Source organism: Pinus tabuliformis, chromosome 2_2, assembly GCF_031772625.1.
Source record: "Pinus tabuliformis cultivar Carrire ecotype Pingquan chromosome 2_2, CPIR1, whole genome shotgun sequence".
Lineage (NCBI taxonomy): Eukaryota > Viridiplantae > Streptophyta > Pinopsida > Pinales > Pinaceae > Pinus > Pinus tabuliformis.
Genome location: NC_142300.1, coordinates 734,653,202 through 734,674,645, shown reverse-complemented (window position 1 = coordinate 734,674,645; position 21,444 = coordinate 734,653,202).

Sequence of the window (21,444 nt, the reverse complement as noted above, 5' to 3'; positions counted from 1 at the left end):
CATCGAGCTATGTTATAAGGCTCCATAGGTAGTATGTTTTTCTTTCCACAATCATGTTGGTTATAGGTGCCATTGAACACTAAGGAAGGTGTTCCCCCAAGCGGGAGGGTTATATAACAACCCTAGTGAAAATTCCATGTAATAAAAGTTATTAAAGGAAAAATAATAACCACAGTTATGGGAGACTTACTCCAAGCTAAATGTTGGGCAAGACATCCTAGTGTGGATGTTAATTTGGATTATTATGGCTAAGGAAATTGGAAAAGGAAATGGAAAAGGATTTGGAAAGGAAAAATGACATTAATTGTGATTTTATTTATGAAAATAAAGGAAATTAGGAGAAAAGGAAGGTAAAAGGTCACAGGTTTCATGTGAGGAGGAAAATGATGGAAAATGATGGAGAATGAAGAAAATAAAGGCCTCATTAATAAAAGGGCTTATGAGGATTAGTTGGTACCTTTTTTTCAGGTCATTTTTGGAGTTATTTCTCTATTCTATCTCTCTCGCACTCTTGGACACTTCTAATTTTATTGGAAAACTTCAGCGTTGGATGAAGAAAAGAAAAGAAGGAAATGGAAAGCAAACATCAAGTAAGGAAGAGTAGGATCTAGTAGCTATAGCAGGATTATTTATAGGTATCAATTTTCATGTATGATTTCCTTACTAGATTTAGCATGCATGGTTATGCATGTGCATTCTTGGTTCTCTTGTTGTCATGGGCATGGGTTTTTCCAAGTGTGACAGTGTTTTTCTACCTAGCCTTACCATTTTCCGATAGCCATGGTGTGGTGGGCTCTTTTGTACGTGGTTGAGATGGATTTCTATATGGACTCGAACCTAAGTGGGGTTGCCCCAACATTATTCACGAGGTCTAAGAATCATAGGATGGGATACACATTAAAGCCCGAATGTGAACACCTCAATTGAGCCTATGAATCCCTTGACTGGTGAATGTCGGTATACACAATAAATCTCAATGGAGAGAAACCTTTATTGGGCCTTGGAATCCCAGGATGGAATACATGATAAAGCCTAGAGGGTGGAGACCTCGTGGGCCTAGGAATCCCTTGACAGGTAATGGTGGGATACATGGTAAAGCTGAGAGGTTGGGATGGAAAAATCCCTCATGGAGTAGGTAGAGAGATCTCGTGGAATCCATTCTTGTTCTTTTCATACTGATTCGGTGAGGATTGAGGTAAATCCTCATATTGTATGTTTACTATTTATGGCCTAGTGATCAGGTGGGGATTGTGGTAAAGCCTAGTTATATTATTAAGGGTGAGGTGGTGTAGCCTTGGGAAGTACTCGTCGATTTTGGTTATAGGTCCCACATTCATGCTTGGAATATGGTGCGAGGGTGATTGGATGAAACAGAGGTTTGGTTCATCTAATCTATGGTCAGGTGGTACATGGAAGTCTCGAACCTACTTGGCCTAATCATTCATTAATAGGAAATATTTCTCCTTGGTCTTTTATGAGAAAATTCACTCATTCACATGAGGCATTTATGGTTGATGTCTCCTTGTTATTTCTATTGGTTATATGTTGGTTATGGGCATGTTTTATGATAGTGATGATGTGTGTCTCTCATCACATTTTGATTTGTAAATGAATGTACAATGAATATATGACCTCATCGATGATAGTGCAACTAATGTGATAAGGCATCAATTCTTCTTAGTGGTTTTCAGATAAGTATGACACCCATATGCTCAAACATTTTGTTATGTCATGTAGACATATTTGTGATATGTTTGATGAAATTCTCGTCATAGTTAGTAGGGGTCCACTAAAGTCTTTTTTCAAGACTTTTCATTAGCATCATCATTTCTATGTTTCTTTTCATTTCTATAAATTCCATGAAGTTATGGGTAGTGACTGGGTCCTAGGCTTGGAATTTGGCCTTAAATCTTGTAGGCGATGGCATAACACTAGAATAAAATCCCTACAATCACACTTAGGCAGGCTCATGGGAGTGACTAGGACCCTTAGTCACTTCGAGGGCTTGGCAAGGGAGAAAATGGGGCTCTAGATCCTTGAACTATCAAGCTTCCTTAGGGGTTGGTCACCTGGAAAGGCGGGGTAGCTCCTGGAGGCTTTGTACAATGTGTGGATAGTTAATATGGTTGTGTTTTGTTGGTTCCACTTCGTTAAAGTGACCTACGAGGTTGCATCAGATCATAGTAGCCTCTTGTCACATGTTTACCCCAATTTAATTGGGTAGATGTGTGAGGAGGGTGTTACAAAGTCTAATGATTCTTTAAAACCTGGTAAGAAAAGTAATTTAGTCTATTTTTTGACAGAATAAAGATAGGCTCAAGATATCTTAGCAATGAGAAATCTTTCCTTTGATAAATCAACAATTCACCAGACCAAACCTTCAACCCTAATTTACAAATATCAGTAATTTTCCAAGAAGGAAACTCAGAAATCAAAAATAGTGTACCTTTTCAGAATGTAAACAGACCCAAGAAAACACAACAATAAAACAAATCTTGGCGCAGAAGGTAGATAGCCTAATTTTTCAAAAATTTAAAGACTTACACAGGTAACTAGTTAGGTTCAATTTGCAAATGCACTGTTTCTTAAGGAAAAGTGCACAAATTTGTACATTGTTACCAAATAAAAACTACACAAACTGAGAAAACTTAAGAAAAATAAAAAACAAAGTAAAAAAATCAAGAACTTTAAAATTTCAAGCTTGAGAAGACAATCAAACAAGCCTATAGAAAATGATCAGAGGTCACAGGAGGACATAGTGAATAACAAAATGTTTCTGAGTATGGTCACCAATATGTTATGGTAGAAAAATCACTCTTATGGAGAAGAGTGATGTTCCTAGATTTATATAAAAATATAGAAACAAATAGACAAGTAGCTTCTACCTTTCCTTAATCTATAACTGAAATATTACATATGAAATGTGCAAGAGCCTCTTACCCTTCGACAAAATGCTTGTGGATATCCTTTTGATGCTTTCAAATTCCTTTACTTGATTCTTCAAGAGAATATATCCATAAATAAAATAAAAAATAAAAAATAAATAAAAAATGAGGAATAAAAGCATAACATAGATAAAGAGTGGAACACAAAGTGAATGGAAATTGCAACATAGCATATATCACAGTATTAATATAGTATTTAGTTATTAACTATGAAAAATATCAAGGATCTTTGCAAAGAGCATCATAACAAGTGAAAATAGGAAAGAAACTATTTCTTGTATCAATCTTGAATAAGAAGAAACAATACAACTTTAGCCCTGATGATGTAAACCTCCTCCCAATGCTATCCAATCCGTAGGTGACAAGATTCTAGTGCTAATCCAACAACATAAGTTTGCTTTTAGAAGTGTCCCCTTTACCCTCTATCTTATGTTGAATTTGTAGTCCAAGAGGAGGAGGTTTGAGACCCTCTTTTCAAAGGATGAGATCCATAAAGAGAAGTATTAGGGTTCCTTAAAGAGAGGGAGTTTGATTCATGAACCAAGGGATGAGGTCTAAGTATGTATGGGCTTGAGGCCTTTGGTTGAGAAATATTCCTCCAACAAGGCTTCTAGAATTTGCTTTTTATTTTTACCCTCATTAAGAGATTTGCGTAGCTTTTAGTGGAAGACAAAGCACGGGATTATGTAGGCCACAATGGTAAAAATTGCACTGGTGCAGAAAATGACTAGGTAAATTATGCAAGTTCTTAAAAATACGTTTTTGAGAAATGTAGTCCAAGATTCTTATTTTCTTTGAGATTAGCTTTTCCTCCAACACTATAGGGGAATTCTTGGAACACTCTATTGGATAGCGAGATATTCGTCTTGGCATCATCTACCTAATGGTGACAAAATGAAATGTAAAAAGTGGATAGCATGAAGGCAAATCATCAGGAATTTATCATTGAGGTGGAAGTGGAATTCGGGGTAGAGTTATAGGAAGAGCATCAATGCATCTTGGAGTAAAAGGAGCTCATGCTCTGAAATAGGGCAATAGAGTAAGTAAAGTGTATGGAAGCACTTTGGGGCCAATTAATTTACATGGGAGATGATAGATTAGATGTAGACATAATATCTAGACTCCTATTACAATTGAATTTGTCAAAGGGAATTGGAATCCCTTGAAGGATGATATGTTAAAGTGTTCAGTTACAAGGCAACACGTGTAGAACAACAAGGTATGGTAACTTGTAGATTGTTATGTCTATGTATGCACTGACAATTGTGTGTTTATGGCACTATGATGCAATGACTTACATCACAAAAAAGTATGATGAAAACTTTAAGAAGGCTTAGATTGATATTTCCTTTGAAAGCACGGGGAACCATGGGGGTTGATTCATGGTGTCTATTGAAAGTTTTTCTCTTCCAGTATTTTGTGATTTGTTTGCACTAGATTTTCAGTTTTGATTTTTTCCAGTGCATGTCCATGACACTTTGTTTGTGGTGCCGTATTGTTATTGTTTTTCCATGGTTTTCTTCTTGTTCTTTCCTTTTATGTTTTAATGGTATTGGGAATTGGTTGGGAAAATAGGAAATTTAATGAAGCTTAGGGATATGTGAATGAAACCCAACAGGTAATGTAAAATCCAGACGAAGCTTGGTACATGAGTAAAGGGAAGTTGAAGGGAATAATATGACATCTAGTTGGACTGATTGGCTCCATTCGGGTGAATGTATAGTGATATGACGGTCATAAGAAAGGTAACTGGGAAAGTTAAGGTGAATGGGTTTGAGGTGTCATATACCTCCACTATGTTGGGAATTGTTATTCTCAATGTTGTGCATGTGTTGCATGGATAAAGGTAGTACTTTGGCCTAATGAACACTAGTAATTGTGTTGTGATCATGATTACATTAATGTTTATATATATGTATGCTTGTCTCAATGTTATTGTTTGACAAGGTCATCAAGGATCATTCTTGTGGAAGAATGATTGTTTCATAAAGGTGAATGGAATGGAAAGGTTCCTGGTTTTATAAGGAAACATGTGGGTGGAGTAGCCCTGATAGATATACGAGGTTAGTATCATGTGGATATGAGTTTTTTATTATGTGCTTATAACTATGTGTATGTTTATGTTATGGATAGGAAATGTTGAAGGATATGATAACAAAATGGTAGTAGTGTGAGTTGCAGCATGTTGGAATAAGCATGGATAATGGAAAGAGCCATAGATGAAGGACTTGGGTTGTGGATGATTGAAGTGAGTCATTGGAAAGACACTAGAGGCAAGGTTACCTTGTAGAAAGGGTATGGTCTCTGGATGTGCAATACTATTATTGTGTACATGTTGTAGATGTTGTGTTCTGTACATGCCATACATGTTGTGTTGCATGCATGTGGTATTGTGTTATGTGTATTGTGTAGTCATTGTATCGTGATGTATATTTTTTCTGTTTTACCATGTGTATGTATATGTGTGGTGGTGTATAGAAGGTGTAGATGTATGTTTATTTTATAAATTGTGTGTAGGTGTATGTGTTTTGTTATACATCATGTGTGGGTGTATGTATTGTGATGTACACTATGTGTATGTGTATGTGTTGGGAATTGGTTCTTTGGATCCCTGGATGCTATGGGATGAAGTCCTATAACACCTTGGGTCTGCTAGAAGTTGTGGGTTGATTTATTAGTACCTAGATCCTAAGGGTTTGGGAAAATTATCTAGAGCCCTAAAACAACTTGGGTTCCTTGGAGGTTATGGGTTGAGTTATTAGCCCTTGAAGCCTACGAATTGGGAAAAATTGTAACGACCATCCTCCCACATCTACACTAGTAACTAGACAACCGGGGTAAACATGTGACAAGAGAGACCACTATGAAGGTATTCAACCTCCTTGGTGACCTTAAGGAAGTGGAATTGATAGAACACATCAACCATACCTTCCACATTAGTAAAAACACCCCCAATAGACATACCAGCCAATCAAACATCCTACCCTCATGTCCCACTGATATTTTAGACCTCTTGACCTATGCATGCTCTCATGTTATGGTCATGCCAGCATCGATGGAACTCTCGAAGTTCTCATAGGCCTACAAGCCAGTGTCTAGGGGACATTTCCGAGCAGACCAATGCCAGCGTCTGTGAAATTCAAGGAACTTTTCTTGCCCAAAATTCTGGTCACTACCCGGAACTTGTTACAACTTTCAAAATCCATCAAAGACATAACGAAAAGACTAATAAACCAAAAATAAACCTTATGACTAGGCGTAACCGTCTGCAACCAAGACTAACATTCTGTCAAACACTTGGCATCAATGCAACCTATACGGCTAGGATACGAGGAAAAGCATGAATGTATGAAAAAACTTTTGAAACATGACAAGAAGGATCACCACCTTCTTCCTTGAACTGTTATGACATCAATTAGGTCTTGAATCCATCGTTTTAACAATTACAAGTAAATACATGAAATGACCATGACATGAACTAGTCAATTAACCATGCTTATAACCAACATAAAACCATATAAACATAAGAGATATAAAAACCATTAAATACACATATAAACAAGTGAAAAATCAAGAAAACATAATATTCATTAATCATAGGAAAATCTGACCAGGTTCGGGGCTTCCACATACCACCCAACCGTAGACATGGCTGAACCAAATCTCGCTTTTAGCCAGCACCCTTGGGCCATATTCCAAGCATGATTGTGGGATATCATGGATAAACCAATCCAAAAAGAACCAAGGGAATCTAGAGGTTAAACAACCTCCACCCTCATGAAACCTTGATCACAACAAAATAGGTGCTCTGATCACAACCAATCCAAACTTGGAATTCCATGTGGAATCCATCACTATCCTTGAGGAAGTTTTCATCTCATTGTCTCTCAGGCTTTACTGCAACCGAATCCTAGATCACTAGGCCCTAAACAAATACCCATCTGTTTGGATTTACCGCAATCCAAACTCAGATCACTAGTCCCTAAAATAAGACTTCTTCATTAGGCTTTACCATGTATCCAGCCAAAACCGGTCAAGGGATTCCTAGGCCTTTGGGAATGAACCTTGGGACCACCTCCACCGTGGATTCTGAAATCCATATGGCAAACCAAAGCTTAAAACTGAGATAAAATCCCAACATACCATGGCATCTGGAAAAGAGAAATGCTAGGGTAAAAACCACTTTCATTAACCGGCAAAACAATTCCACCAACAGGAAAGAGAACCATACACCAACATGCAAATACATGGATGTAAAAACCAACTAGGAAATCACACATGCAATATGTTACATACAAGTATTCCTTCTGAAGCTTATCGATCATGCTCTTTCTTCATTGACCCTTGCATCTGTTCCTTTCACATTGTTTTGTCTTCCTTCCCTAATCCAAAACTAGAGTGCTCAAAGAAAACTCTAAGTGACCAAGAGGTAAAGAGAGAGAATAATGAGATAGATCCAAAACTTGAACTGAAAAAAGTTACCAACTAATCCTCATAACAATTTTTATTAATGAAGTGTCTACTTTCTTCATTTTCCATTATTTCCCTTCATTTTCCTCCTCACATGAAACTTGTGATCCTTCACCTAACTTTTCTCGTAAGTTCCTTTATTTTCATAAATAAATGTGTCAAAAATTTCATTTTTCCTTTTAATTCCTTTGCCTTAGACTTTTCTAATTCCTTAGCCATAAACACATCTAGTGATGCCCAATAGGACATCTCTGCCTAAAATTAATCTTGGAATAAGTGGCTCTTAATTGTGGTCTTATTTTTCCTTTATTAAGTTTTATTAAATGAAATTGTCACTAGCGTTGTTACAAAAATGCTCTAGATCCCTCGACAACTTGGGATGAGACCAAACTTGAGTTACTGATATTGAGGGAAGAGACGGTGTTGTTTTTGGATTCCCTTATTGTTGATACTGAAGAGAAGAGATGGAATTGGGTGCTTTCCAGGTTTGGGAACTAATCTAATGTGTGTACAATGTTGAAGAGAAGAGAAGGCATTAGGTGCTTGCCAAGTTTTTCAACTGATTCAATGTTTGTATGAAAAGGGAAAGGAACAAAGGTAGAAGAAAATAACCATTTAAAAGATAAGTATCAATATTTTATTTCAATTTTTAATTGTGCACATTATCTAAGATTCTTATTTATGGTGGTTGAGTTTTGGGCTAGTTGGATGTGAAATGTTTATTTATAATGATTTGATTAAAGAGCTAGTTTGACTTGTTATGACAAGAAGTAAACAAAATTGCAGGTGTACACTATTCATGAGTTATCAATGAGGTACGAATTAAATTTATTTAAATTCCTTTCGAATCTAATGGAAATTATGTGCTTGATATAGGAGAGCATGGAAAGTTCCCAAGCTTGGGTGGTTGAAAATGCTCGGCTTGGGTAGTTGGAATCGGTTTCTAGAGAACTAGGAGAAACAACAAAAATAAATTGGAACATGTAATACTATGTTCGTAATTCATTAAGGAATAGGACCATTATGGGACATTGGTACCTAATAATGTCCATTGATTTTCATGAGCACGTTATGACTAGTATGATTGTTCAGGGTAGGAATATGCCTTGGTTTTTGGACCTTCCAATGTCAGGAAATGCTTCCAAGGGATGGATTTCTAGAGAAGGGGATGTTAGTGGAACTTGTAAGGTGTGTGACTATAAGGAAGCGGGTGACTGCATTTACTGAGGAACTATGTAGTATGGTAGGGAAGGTTGGGTAATACATTTGTCTTTGGTAGGGAAAATTTTAAGAACCCCCCCTAAATTTATAAGTATAATAAATGGGCGAATCTCCATGGTATATAGGAAAAATGGAAGGCGATTTTATCAATAATATAATATGTTTATATAATTTTTTGGCGAATCTCTCACCAGGCATGGCGAATATTTTACTTAATTATAAAATCTTGGTATTACCATGGGTTATCATAAACCTGGAGCTTAAAAATTACTATTAGTAATTTATAAAAATTAATAAAATTAATAGTTGATTTTTATTTTATTTTTTATTTTAACCAAGCTAAAATGTTTAACATACATTAAATTACAACATCCAATTTTACTCTTGATCACCAAGCCCTGAGAGGGATAATTTTTTTTTCACTCTATGCTAGTTTGCATATCACGATATTTGATACATCTCGATATTTGATACCTCTCGGGGGTTAGTAGATCCAGAGTAAAGATGGATCTATGCTAGTTTAATTGCCCCATTTAAATAGGCTACAATCCAGGTGAATACCATGGGTCAATACCATGTGCCATTTTTATTTTTATTAATACTAATATTAGAGTTAATAATGTTTTTTTGCATGGTATTAATAACAATCTAGTCCATGGTATTTGTCCCATAGTATTTTGCCCATAGATTTCACCTAAATATAACGCATTTTTTGAGTGTTCGGGAGTAAATATAAAAAAATGTTTTATTTGTTTACCATACCTCTCGTTTATTTATATTTTTATTAATTTACCATACCTCTTTTACAAATATGGTACTTGGCCCATGGGATTCACTTAAAAAAACCTCTTTCTTGAGCCTTCATAAATAGAACGAGGGTTATGGACTAAATATAAAAAGAGGTTTTATTTATTTACCAAACGTCTAGTTTATTTATATTTTTATTTATTTACCATACCTTTTGAGTAAGTATAAAAAGACATTTTATTTATTTACCATACCTCCACTTTACTTATATTTTTATTTGTTTACACCCTTGCATGTATATAAGGTGACTTATGGAGTAAATATAAAAATTGTTTTGTTTATTTACCATACTTCTCATTTATTTATATTTTTATTAATTTACTATACCTCTTTTATAAATATGGTATTTGGCCCATAGGATTCACTTAAATAGAACCTATTCTTGAAAATGATCGAATGCATTCACTTAAATAAAACCTATTCTTGAAAATGGGCGAATGGAAGGTTATAACTCCTAATTTCAAGGGCTAAATTTACCTTTTTTACCCTCTCCCTTAAAATAAGGTGGGCTATTTGAGGTGATTTGTAAAAATGTACTATGATACAAAATATTTGCCCACTAAAAATTTAAAACCCCTTAATTTCGCCAAAGGGCGAACATTCACCCCTAAAATTTTCTATGGTCTTTGGTCATTAGCATTGCCAGATGGAATTAGAAACACATTGGGAATGTGTCATGGAACAATGAGTCATTAATTGTTCACTAAGAGAACAAGTAGCACAAGGATTGTAGTGTTGGACAATGGATGCAAAATTTTGTTTTTGGCAATGGACTTTGGACTTCCTGGGGAGGAAGTGAATCCTAATGGTACATTTGAGGGTGGAGATGTAAGCCTATGGATTCCCTTATTGTTGATGTAGGCATCGTATCCTTTTATTTGTTGGTTAAAGAAAATTTGCATATGTATATATGTGTATATTATTGTAAATATTGTATTGAGTCATGTTTATAAAGCTCCATAGAAACTATAATTATTTGTTGGTTGAAGTAAATGTACGAGTATATGTGTTTGTCATTGTAAATACTGCATTGAGATAGGTTATAAAGCTGCACAAGCAGTATGGTCGTCATGTTTTCAGCAGTTGATGTATTGTAAATGTCACACCGAGCTATGTTATAAAGATCCATGGGCAATATCTTTTGGTTTTCAACAATTTGTTGGTCATATGTGTCATATGACACCAAGGACAGTGTTCCCCTATGGGGGAGGCATTTGTAATATCCACTGGTTTATTTTCCATGTAAATAAAATAAGACCAAGGTCATGGGATACATATTCCAAGTTGAATGTTGGGAAAAACATCATAGTGGGAATCACTTATAGTTTATAATCGCTATGGAAATTGGCAAAGGCATTGGAAAAGGAAAGAGGAAATATTTGGCACTTTAATTATGAAAATAAAGGAAAATGGGAGAAGAGGAAGGTGCAAAGATACATATTTGCATGCAAGGGAAATTAGAGGAAAATAGAGGAAAATTAAGAAAAATGAGACATGATTGATAAAAAGGCACCTAAGAATCAGTTGACAACTTTTTCTCATTCTTTGATTAGGATCAGTTACGGAGAAGTGATAAGCACATGGAAAAGTAATAAAGGAAAGAAAGTTAGTGAAAGAGGAAGCTTAGATAAATACAAGGACAAATATTAGTTGTGGATTGCAATTAAAAATGTGCATACGATATTTAGCATGTCGATTTCTAGATGCATGGTATATGCATATGACTCCTTAGTTTTTGTTGTGATTTCCATAGATATTTTGCTAGATTAATAGTTGTTTCATCCTTTCGTTTCCATTTCCTGGATAGCCATGGTGTTGTGGGTTTCTTCCACTTATTTTTCTAATTGGTTCTTAGGTTCCTTATGAATATGGGTTGAAACAAATGCTTTGGAAGCCCTAGAAGAACTTGGTTTGATTTACTAGTTTCTGGACTCATTTGTTAGGACAAACACTCTGGTACCATCGGTGGGTTGAGTTACTAGTCCCTAGAGCTATGGTTCGAATAAACTCTCTATAGCCCTAGAAGGTGGTTGGTTTAGTTAATAGTTCTTAGATCCCTAGAAAGCTTGGGTAGAGATTGATCTAGTTGATGTTAGTGATTTCCAGACTGTGCGTGTGGAATCATTGCGGTTGAGGGTTAAGATGGTTTGGCCTCTAGAAGCCCTGGTTAGTTTTTTTTTGGTTTATACCATGAAATCCTACATTCATTCTTGGAATATGGCACAAGGGTGACTCGCTGAAATAGAGATTTGGTTCATCCCAATCTATGGTTGGGTGGTATGTGGAAGTCCCTGACTACGTTGGATTTTTCACATGTTAATATGAGATATTTTCCTATTGTGATATATGAGTATTTATATTGATTATGATGGTTATGTTATCTTTGATTTTCCATGGTTTTTATGTTGGTTATTTATTGGTTATATGCTAGTTATATGATGTATTATATCTATGGACCTTGCCATGTTTTGATAAGTTATTAAATGGTTGAAAAATGCATGAAATAAAAAGTGTGATTGCAGCTATGTAGATAGAGATTAGATCCTTCCTCGCAGTTCTTAGATGAAGAGCATCAGTTTATGATCAAACACACATTCATGACGTGTAGCTTACATGTTTTCCATATGTTGGACGAAATTTATAGCATGTTCTAGGTAGTCTAGGTCATGCTTTTTATTCAAGTTTGAATGTTTAGCATCTCCATAATGTAAAATATAATTATGCAAAGTTACAGGAAGTTTTGGGTAGTGGTCTACAATCTAGCCTAGAAAAGTGGCTCAGATGTTGGGAACACATGCACTGAACTGATGATTTTAGGCCATAACCTTGTAGAAGTAGGCCTATGTGTGTGGTTAGAGGCCTATAACCACACCCTTGCATTGTTCTTCATGCGACTGGGGTGTTAGGTTAGTGATAAAGGGTTTGAAATCAAGGATTTATCACCTAGGGTGGTTTTCCACTTCTTAAGTGATCTATAGTCCCTATCAGATGTCAATTTGTGCTATGTTTGTAGGCCCCACTTCTTTAACTGGAACACTGGAGGTTAGGCCATGTCATAGTGAAACTTGTCTCATGTTTACCCTAGAGAGCTTGTGAATTTGTGTAAATATGGGAGGGGTTGGTTACATTGATACTACTGTCCTAGATAAATATGGAAAATATAATGTTGCTGCAAAATTTCTTTCTAGGCTAACTAATGCTAGTGATGATCTCCATGTTGAGGATTATTTTCTAGATGAATATCTACTTGCAGTATCCACTTATTTACCTTCGTATGGAGATATTTAGAGGTTGTATTGTTGTAGGAAAGTTTCCTCCTCACCTTTATCCTAGAGAAAGAAATAGGATTGTATAATAGAGTGCCAGATATTTTTGGGTGGATGGAAACCTCTTTTACACTAGTTTTGACAAGTAAATTAGGTGGAGTGCCATAGAGGATGAAATTCATGTGATCATCAATGAATTCTATGATGGATCTTATGGAGGGAATTTTGTATATAAGACGACATGTCATAAAGTGGTGCAAATAGGATGCTTTTGGCCCACTATATTTCGAGATTCAAAGAGGTATGTTCAGGGTTGTAACAGTTGCTAGAGAATGGGTTAGCCTACATAATCATATGCGATGTGGGTACAGACCTAGCTGGTGGTGGAAAATTTTGAGAGATGGGCATTAGACTTTGTGGGAAGTATCAATCCCCCATCTCAGCAGAAGGTTTACATTCTTGTTTTCACATATTATGTTACCATGTGGGTGGAGGTCTGAGAACTTACTAGGGAAACTAATAATGTTGTTTCAGACTTCTTGTTTGAAGAAATTTCTAGTTGATATGGAGTGTCAAGGGAAATAGTAACATATGAAAGAGCATAGTTTACCTCTCAGCTGATACAAGATCTTGTCAAAAAATATGTAGTTCACCATAGGATTACCTCACCCTCTCATCCTTAGGAAAATGGGTAGGTGGAAAGTATTAATAAAGTACTTGAAGCTACTCTTACAAAAACTGTGGTAGGACATATACAAGATTAGGTAGAGATACTCCTTGGGGTATTATGGTCTTAAAGGACAACTTGAAGAAATACCACATTTTTTTCCCCTCATGAATTCATTTTCAATAAGAATCACACCTTCCCTGGTGAGTCTGAGATTAAAACATTGACGACATCCTTTGACGTAGATTTAAATCTCATTGTAGCTCAAGAAAATAGGCTGAAATAATCATCATTTTCAAAATGGTGACAAAATGCCATGTAACAAGTGGATAATAGTAAGGCAGACAATCAGGCAGTTATCATTGAGGTGGAAGTAGAATTAGGGGTATAGTTCCAAGAAGAGACTGAATGCATCTTGCAGTGGAAGGAGCTCATGCTCCAGAACAAAGCAATAGATTAATTAAAGTGTATCAAAGCAATTTGGGGCCGAGAAAGCTACATCGAAGGTGATAGATCAGATTCACACACAATAGCTAGTCTCGAGTTAAAACTAAATTCGTCAAGGGAATTGGAATCACTTGTGGGATGGTATGTGTAAGTTTTTAGTTACAAGGAAACATTCCTAGAACAATAAGGTAAGCTAACCTGTATATTTTTATATTTATATATCCACTCGCCATTGTGTGGCTATGACACTATAATGGAGTGACTTACATGGCAAGCGACTACCATGAAACCTTGAAGAAGGCTCGAGTTGATCTTTCCTTTGGAAGCAGTGCTAACCATGGGGGTTGAGCCATGGTGTCTATTGAAAATTGTGCTTTCAGTGTTTTGGATTTGTTTGCACTAGATTTGTGGTTTTGATTGTGTTTAGTGCATGGCCATGCCACTTTGTTTGTGGTGTTGCGTTCTTATTAGTTTTTCATGGTTTTCTTGTTGTTGTTTCCTTTTACATTTTCAGGGTATTCGGATTTGGTTGGGAAAAGAGGAAATTTAATGGAGCTCAAGGAGAGTTGAATGAAGCCCAAAAGGTAATGTAAAACCCAATATAATCATGGCACATGAGCAAATGGAAACTAAAGGGTAGAATATGACATCTAGTTTGACTGGTTGGGTCGATTAGGGTAAATTGACAGTAGCAGGATGGTCATAAGAAAGGCAACTAGGAAAGGTAACGTGAATGGATTTTAGGTGCCAGATGCCTTCTCTACGTTGGGAATTTTTATTCTCAATGTTATGCATGTGTTGTGTGGATAAAGGGATTTCTCATGACGTTGACCTTATGAACACTGGTAATTGCATTGTGATCATGATTATGATAATGTTCATATATATGTATGCATGTATGAATGTCATTGTCTGACAGGGTCATCAGAGACCATTCTTGTATAAGAATGATTGTTTTATGCAAGTGAATGGCATGGAAAGGTTCCTCATTTTATAAGGAATCATGTGGGTAGAGTAGACCTGACAGATCTATGAGGTTAGTATCATGTGGATATGGTTCTTTTATTATGTGCTTATAATTATGCTTATGTTTATGTTATGGACAAGAAATGTTGAAGGATACATTAGCAAAATGAAAGGAGTATGAGCTGCAACATGTTTGAATAAGAATGGATAGTGGAAAGAGCAACATAACCGAGACTTTGGTTGTGGATGATTGTAGTGAAGCATAGGAAAGACACTAGAGGCAAGGTTGCCTGGTAGAGAGGGTATCGTCTCTGGATGTGCAGTACCAATTTTGTGTACATGTTGTAAATGTTGTATTTTGTACATGTCGTACATGTTGTGTTGTGTACATGTAGTATTGTCTTATGTGTATTGTGTAGTTAGTGTATCATGACGTGTATTTTTTGTGTTGTACTATGTATATGTATATGTGTGGTGTTGTACATTGGGTGTAGGTCTATGTGTTATGTTATGTGTTGTGTGTAGGTGCATGTGTTGTGTTATACATTGTGTGTGTGTATGTGTTGTGATGTACAATGTGTATGTGTATGTGTTGTGGAATGGTTCATGGATCCTTGAACTTCATGGGATGAAGTCTTGTAAAAACTTGGGTACCCTAGAAGTTGTGGGTTAACTTATTAGTCCCTATATCCTTAGGGTTGGGAAAAAACTCTAGATCGCTAAAACAACTTCGGTTGTGTTGAGTTTCTGAGTTGACTTATTAGTCCCTGGAGCCTGCGAGTTGGTACAAATGCTCTGGATCCCTAGAAAGCTTGGGATGAGACCAACCTTGAGTTGTTGATATTGAGGGTAGAGACGACGTTCTCTCTAGATGCCCCTATTTCTAATACTGAAGAGAATATAAGGCATTGGATGCTTGCTAAGTTTGGAAATTGACCCAGTGTGAGTACAGTGTTAAAGAGAAGAGAAGGCACTAGGTGCTTGCCCTCTTTTGTAACTGATCCAGTGTGTGTACGAAAAGGACAAGGAACAAAGGAAAAAGCAAAGAACCATTTAAAAGTTAAGTATCATTATTTTATTTTAGTTTTTAATTATGCACATGAAATATGATTATGATTTATGATGGTTGAATTTTGGGCTAGACGGATGTGATGTGTTTATATATAATGATTTGATCAAAGAGCTAGTTTGACTTGTTGTGACAAGAGGTAAAGATAATTGTAGGTGTACATTATTGATGAGTTACCAATGAGGTAGGATTTGAATTTATTTCAATTCCTTTTGAATCTAGGATAAATTATGTGCTTGGTATAGGAAAGCATGGAAAATGCCCAGGTTTGGGTGGTTGAAAATGCTCGGTTTGGGTGGTTAGAATTGGTTGCTAGAGAATTAGTAGCAACGACAAAAGGAATTGGAAAATACAATAATATGTGGGTAAATCATTAAGTAATAGGTCCATTATGGGAAATTGGTACTCAATAATGTCCACTAATTCCCATGAGCACGCTATGACCAGTATGTTGGTTTTGGGTAGGGATATGCCTTGGTTTTTAGACCTTCTAATGTGAGGAAACATGGAAAAGGGACAGATTGCTAGAGAAAGGGATGCCAATGGAACTTGGAAGGTGTGTGACTACATGAAAGTGAGTGGTCATATTTCCCGAGGGACTGTGTAGCAGAGAAGGGAAAGTCATGTAATACATTTGTTTTTGGTCATTAAAAATTCAACATGGAATCATAAACACATTAGGAATGTGCCCTGAAAAAATGAGTTAGTAATTGTTCACTAAGAGAACAAGTAGCACAAGGATTGTAGTGTTGGACATGTAAAATTTGATTTTTGGTAGTGGACATTGGACTTCCTAGAAAGGATGTAAATCCTAGTACTACATTTGAGGGTGGAGATGTGGGACTCTGTTTCACCTTGTTGTTGATGCGGTCATTGTAACCTTTTATTTGCTGGTTAAAGAAAATGTGCATATGTATATATGTGTATATTATTGTAAATATTATATTGATATGTGATTATAAAGCTCCATATAAAGTGTAATTATTTGTTGGTTGAAGCAAATGTACATGAGTATATATGTTTTTTAGTGTAAATACTGCATTGAGATAAGTTATAAATATCCATAAGCAATATGATTGTCATGTTTTCAGTAGTTGATATGATGCAAATGTTGCACCAAGATATGTTATAAATCTCCATGGGTAATATGTTTTATTTTTCAGTAGTTTCTTGGCCATATGTGTCATAGAATACCAAGGACAGTGTTCCCATAAGGGTAAGGGGTTTGTAATAGATCCTGATGGATTTTCCTTTTAAATAAAATGAGACCAAGGTCATGGGATAAGTATTTGAAGATGAAAGGTGGGAAAAACAATATAGTGGGCATCACTTGCAGTTTATAATGGCTATGGAAATTGGCAAAGGAAAGAGTAAATAATTGGCACTTTAATTATCAAAATAAAAGAAAATAGAAGAAAAGGAAGGTGAAGAGACACATATTTACATGTAAGGGAAATTAGAGGAAAATAAATTAAAATGAAGAAAAAGGAGACATAATTGATAAAAAGGAACTTGGGAATTAGTTGACATCTTTTTCTCATTCTTTTATCAGGATCAACTAAGGAGAAGGAATAAGCACATGGAATAGAAAGCAAGGTAGCTCAAGAGGAAGCTTGGACAACTGCAATTAAGGACAAAGATTAGTTGTGTAATGTAGTTAACAATGTGCATGTGAGATTTAACATGTTGATTTTTGTATCCATGGTATATGCATATAATTCCTTAGTTTCTTGTTTTCGTTGCCATGGAGATTTGCCTCAATTGATAGTGGTTTCAACTTCACCTTTCCATTTCCTAAATAGCCATGGTGTTGTGGGTTTCTTCCTCTTGGTTTTTTTGATTGGTTCTCTGGAGTCATTGGTTGGAACAAACAATTGGGTTCCCTTGGTAGGTTGACTTACTAGTCCATGGAGTCGTGGTTGGAACAAATGCTATATAGCCCTAGAAGTGTGTGGGTTGAGCTACTAGTTCTTGGATCAATAGAAAGATTTTGTAGAGATTGATTTGGTCGATGTTAGTGATTTCCGGACTGTACAGGTGGAATCCCAATCTATGGTTGGGGGTTACATGGAAGACCCTGACTTGGTTAGAATTTTCACATGTTAATATGAGATATTTTCCTATTGTGATAAATGAGTATTTGTATTCATTATGATGGTGATGTTATGGATGAATTGACAATGGTTTTTATGTTGGTTATTCGTTGGTTATGTGCTAGTTATATGAGTTATTCTATCTATGGCTCCTGACATGTTTTGATAAGTCATTAAATGGTTGATGAATGCATGGAATAAAAAGTGTGATTGCAACCATCTAGAGAGGGCTTAGATCCTTATTGGAAATTATCCGATGAAGATCATCATTTTATGATGAGATATGGATTCATGACATGTATCTTACATGTTTTCCATGTGTTTGACAAAATGTCTAGCATGTTCTAGGAAGTCTAGGTCAATGTTTTATTCAAGTTTAAATATTTAGCATTTCCATCATGTAGAATATTATTCTGGAAAGCTATAGGAAGTTCTGGGCAATGGTCTAGAGGCTAACCTAGAAAAGTGGCTTAGATCTTGGGACTGTAGGCACTAAACTAAGGATTTTAGGCTATAACCGCATGGAAGTAGGCCTACGAGTGTTGTTAGAGGCCTATAACCACACCCTTGCCTTGTTGTGCATGTGGTTGGGGTGATAGGTTAGTGAAAAAGGGTTACAACTCAAGGATTGATCACTTGGGGACTTTTTCCAATTCTCGAGTGTTTTGTATTCTCTGTAGGATGTCATTTTATGGTCGATTTGTAGGCCCCACTTCCTTAACTAGAACACTGGAGGCCAGGTCATGTCATCATGACACTTGTCTCATGTTTACCCAAGAGAGATTATGTATTTGTGTAAACATGGGAGGGTTGGTGACATTGATATTACTATCATAGATAAATCTAGAAAAGATAATGTTGTTGAAGACTTTCTTTCTAGCATAAATAATTCTACCGATGATCTCCTTGTTGAGGATTATTTTCTAGATGAATATCTATTTGGAGTGTCCACTTATTCACCATGGTATGCAGATAATGCAAATGATCTCATTGTGGCAAAGTTTCCTCATCACCTTTATCCCAGAGAAAGAAGAACATTGCACAATAGAGTGCTAGATATTTCTTGGTGTATGCAAACCTCTTTCACACTAGTTTCAATGAATCAATTAGGAGGTTTGTGATAGAGGATACTATCCACGAGATCATGAAGGCCTACCATGATGGATCTTATGGACTGCATTTTGGAGATAGGAGGACACATTGTTATAAGGTGCTACAGATGGGATACTTTTGGCCCACTATATTTCAAGATGCAAAGATGTATCTTCATGGTTGTGACAACTGCTACAGAATGGGTTAGCTTACACAATCAAATGAGATGTCGATACAACCCTAGATATTGGTGGAACCTTTTGAGAGATGGGAATTAGACTTTATGGGAATGATCAATTCCCCATGTTACTAGAAGGTCTGCATTCTTGATTGCACAAATTAGGTTACCATGTGGGTAGAGGTCATAGCACTTACTATGGAAACTCATCATGTTGTTTCAAACTTCTTTTTTGAAGATTATTTTGATCGATATGGATTGTCAAGGGAAATAGTAATAGATGAAGGAGCATAGTTCACCTCTCAGCCGATACATGATCTTGTCAAAAAATATGAAGTTTATCATAGGATTACCTCACCCTATCATGCTCATGAAAATGTGCAAGTGGAAAGTAATAATAAATTACTTGAATAAATTCTTACAAAAATTGTGGTAGGACATATAAAATATTGGGCGGAGAGACTTCCTCAAGTTTTGTGGGCTTAAAGGATAGCTTGGAGAAATACCACAAGTTTTTCCCCTTATGAATTAGTTTTTGGTAAGAATGACATCTTCCCCATTGAGTTTGGATTAAAACATTGAGGACTTCCTTAGAATTAGATTCAAATCCAACTGCAACTCAAGAGTGTAGGTTGAAACAGCTGAATGAGTTGGATGAAAAGTGCCTAGTTATTGTGCAATGAACATGTATTATTCAACAACAATGTGCTAAATGGCATGACAAATTTATTAGAGACAAGTTCTTTCAGAATAGTGACTAGGCCTTACTCTATGATTCTCGGTTCAAGGATTTTAAATGCAAGCTACGAACTAGGTGGTTAGCTCCCTATGAGGTAGAAGCAGTCTTTCATAAAGGGATTGTAAAATTGAATACCATTGATAATTCTCAAGTATCTTGTCTAGTGAATGGAAATTGTCTCAGGTTATGTCATAAACCTACCTATAAGGATTCATTCATAAATGTTGTCTCAATCACAAGTCTAGAACTTGAAGTTGTTGGAGTAGAGGAGGTTCCTCTCATGCTGCAATTACTTATTTTTTATCAATAATAATAATAATAATAATAAAAGAAAAATAAAAAAGAAATAAAAAAAGTAAAAATGAAATAAATGTGCAGTGGTTAAAACCCCAATCCGGAACTATTGGATGATTGTGATGACTGAAAACAAACTTGTTGGTGGTCAACACCCTTTTATTTCTCTGTAATAGCACTATGATAATTATTTCTAATCATTGATTTACCGTTCTAAGTTTTGTTGTTATCGATCCAACTTGAGACTCATTTGGTTCATATTGTTAATATTTGATTAATATTTTGTTGTGAAAACGGAATATATAACCATACGTTAGCATTGTGTTACAATTTCATACGGTTGTTACTAACATCGTTGTTACAGTAGAAGACCCCTTTTTAGATCCATCGTTGTTCCTTCAGAATAATAATGTTGTCTTAGAGTAGATACAGTATCTGTTGTCACAACATGGATCCTTCATCTTATAACACCAATAGAATTTCATCTATGAATTTGTGCCACGAGGATATCTTCACAACATCATTTGACCAATACAGTCCCATGTCATCATAAAAGTAAGCTAAGGACAAGTTTGTTCTATTGTAATTTTTTTGTGCAATTTCTACTTAATAACTGACATTATGGCCCTAATGTACATATTTTGAGGAAAATTGTTACAATAAGTGGCGCGGAGGAGTAAATCGTGTCATTAAATGATACACTATGATTTCTTCCAAATTATTGATCATTTGATGGACAATCACCTCACCCTATTATAATAATGTATGATTAGACTGTACATACTTCATTACTTTTTACCCTCATGTATAATCGGATCAAGGTAACCACTGTTATCATTGACATCATTACCCTTACCATTATTACCTTTATTGGCAGATGTAGAAATTGGTGCAATCATGCGAAGTCCTTTATGTACTAAAAAAATGAATTTGGTAATAAAAGGGAGTAATTGCGTTTAATTCCAATATCTTGACATTCTCCCCTTAAAGAGAATCTGTGTGAATCAAGGAAACTTTGTAATAGGTCTCTAGCAGAATTGAGCAGTCACAGTCTTGGGATACCATGGGAGGAGCAATAGTAAGGCATGAATTTGACCATGTCGACATGTTGTTACAATACCTAGAGGATCTGGACATATTTCGAAATGCAAGATGGTTGAGTTAGTTTGAGAAGTTGCACGATTTTAGTG